This window comes from Bos grunniens, chromosome 15 (assembly GCF_055505025.1).
Source record: "Bos grunniens cultivar Pamir isolate PY7600 chromosome 15, Bosgru_T2T1.0, whole genome shotgun sequence".
NCBI classification, from domain to species: domain Eukaryota; kingdom Metazoa; phylum Chordata; class Mammalia; order Artiodactyla; family Bovidae; genus Bos; species Bos grunniens.
In genome coordinates, this window is record NC_141179.1 from 49,718,988 (window position 1) to 49,721,898 (window position 2,911).

The 2,911-nt window shown below is 37.3% G+C and overlaps 1 pseudogene; it reads left to right on the top strand.

Moving 5' to 3' along the window:
* The first annotated feature begins 1,235 nt into the window (after positions 1 to 1,235).
* LOC147358054 (olfactory receptor 52E1-like) lies at positions 1,236 to 2,198 on the top strand (annotated as a pseudogene).
* Positions 2,199 to 2,911: the final 713 nt, after the last annotated feature.

Sequence of the window (2,911 nt, forward strand, 5' to 3'; positions counted from 1 at the left end):
ACACACACACATACACACACACTTTCATGCCTTGAAAGATTGTTCTAATACAGTTTACCTGTCTAATGCAGTGTCTCCCGTTTTGCACAGGCATATGTCCCTTTTATGTATATGTCTATCCAACTCTCTCTCTATTGAGAGACAGAGTATGTGAGTGTGAAAGAGAAAGAAACAACTCAATTACAGTGTGCTCAGACTTATTAAGGTGATATATCATGGTGACAACTTTGTATAGTAAAATGAAAGGTAGATTTCATTTCAGAGAGTGACATGTATAAATTAACTCATTTTACTTGACTATTTTGTGATCTTTTATAAACCTGAACATTAACATTTGTGTGTATGTATATATATGGAAGACACAAATAGCAGGCTCCATTTGCCTGCAATCAGAAGAGAAATGAAGAGGGAAATATACATGCCATACTAAGCAGACCCAGTTTAAGAAGATCATCCAGAGATGAAGTTTCCCATGGGTTCATTGATAAAACTTCATAAAAGGCTATTTTATGATGTTAGAAATAACAAGAAAGGAGAGACCAGAAGATGACTATGACATGAGGAATGGTTTTGGGTGGCTTAAATAGTGGAAGGCCAGCACAGATCCAAAGCTGTCTTACAAAGTTCTTGTTACATTTATAGTTCCTTTTAATAGTGTATTGTGTATGCTTAAGTCAGAAATGTGGTATATTCATAATAATAATGGCTGTCATTTTCTAAAAGATAGCTTTTTTTGAGATATAATTCACATACCATACATTTCTTCTTATGTTTAAGATGTATTCCTACTTTGTATATAAAATATATAGTCATGAATCAACTAGTTTTTCTATAAAATAATAAGAAGTTTTCAGGAAATATTTTGTGTACCCAAGTAGCAAGGGAACAACTTATCTTAAATTATTTTATTAATTTGAATGCCCTATTTGTATGACTCTTTCAACCAATAACATTTTAAGTTCCACCAGGAAAGATACCTTGTTTAACTCATCTTTTGCATTCAGTCTTAGCATAGAACTCAGTGCAGATATGGTAGATACGCAATGTTTGTTGAACTAAAATATAAAATTCATTTGAATGAATGGATTTGATGAAGCACATTAAAATCTTGTGGCCACATTTTACCATTAAATTTCATAGACTTTCAGGCCTCTATGATGCAACAAAGCCAGCAGTTGTAGTAGAAGTTTCACTGATCTCTTCATTTTCTCTGTAGGATGAGACATGTTCTCTGACTGAGAAGATCTTGGTCTCTGAAATATTTCACTACAAAAAGATCCCCAAATGATGGCCTCACTCAATGCCACACTATTTCATCCCTCCTATTTCCTTCTTCTGGGGATATCTGGACTGGAACATATGCATATATGGATTGGTTTTCCTTTCTTTGTTGTGTATCTGACAACTGTACTTGGGAATACTAGCATCCTTTCTGTGATTCAGACTGAAAGTAGTCTCCATCAGCCCATGTTCTTCTTCCTGGCCATTCTGTCATCTGTTGACCTGGGCCTGTCCACATCCACCATCCCCAAGATGCTTGGCATCTTCTGGTTCAAGCTGAGGGAAATCTCCTTTGAGGGCTGCCTTGTCCAGATGTTCTTCATTCACCTATGCACTGGCATGGAGTCGGCTGTGCTCGTGGCCATGGCCTATGATCGCTATGTGGCCATCTGTAACCCTCTTCACTAAACACTGGTGCTGACAAACAAGGTGGTAGCCATCATTGCATTGGCAGTCCTCCTGAGACCTCTGACTTTTGTCATTGCCTTTGTTCCGCTCATTCTAAGGTTACCATTTTGTGGGCACCAAATCATACCTCACACTTACTGTGAGCACATGGGTATTGCCCGCCTATCCTGTGCCAGCATCAGGGTCAGTATCATCTATGGCTTATGTACTATCTCTATCTTGGTGTTTGACATTGTAGCCATTGTCGTCTCCTATGTACAGATCCTCCGTGCTGTATTTCAACTTCCTTCCCATGATGCCCGGCTCAAAGCTCTCAGCACCTGTGGTTCCCTGCATTTTTTTCATTCATGATCCACAGGTTTGGCCAGAATATACCATGCTACATCCACATCCTTCTGGCCAATTTCTATGTAGTCATTCCACCTGCTCTCAACCCTGTAATCTATGGTGTCAGGACTAAACAGATTAGAGAGCATGTGCTGAAAGTATTTTCCAAGAAAAAAGCATAACTCTGGTAAAGAATCAAATCTAAGAAGGGAGTGGCACTCTATGGTCAAAATGAAATATTTGGAAGCAATAGAGGCCTATCTTAGAGAAGACCTGTCAGCTTCCTTCACAAACCTAAATTAAAAAGTTAGAATCATGTCAAATGCATTAATAAAGGTGTTTTATAATTTCCATTGTTTGAAAATAATTCAGCCTCTTCACATGGAAGAAAACCAACACTTTGTTTTGCTTCTACTATGACTGAACAAAACACATCACATTCCATAGTCACCATCAGTTTGAAACTAAACCATGCTGCCCCCACTGCAAAATAACACAAGCAAACAAAAAAGATCTTTATATATTGATTTAAACAAAAATAAATGAGTTACGCTGATCATTGCTAGTTCTAAAATAACAGATGCTGGAGCACTTCCCATATGCCTGGAACCCCTATTAAAAAGAATGCTGCTCTTGACTTTGCCATGTTAATGTTAGAAGATATAAAATTGACACTGTGTATATGCTATGTGTGAAGATGAGGATTTTCCATGAACAAAACTGAGGAAAGTTGACACTCTTTGTAAAGATGTAGTTTTTCTCTTTTCTTTTTTTTTAAGCTGTATTGTGTTGCTTGTTTAATGGATGAGTTCTTACAGAGTCTTGCTTGCTGATACTTCTTTTCAAAGAAACCCTTATTTTTTAAGCAGTTTGTCTCTGTGTTTTCTGCCATTCT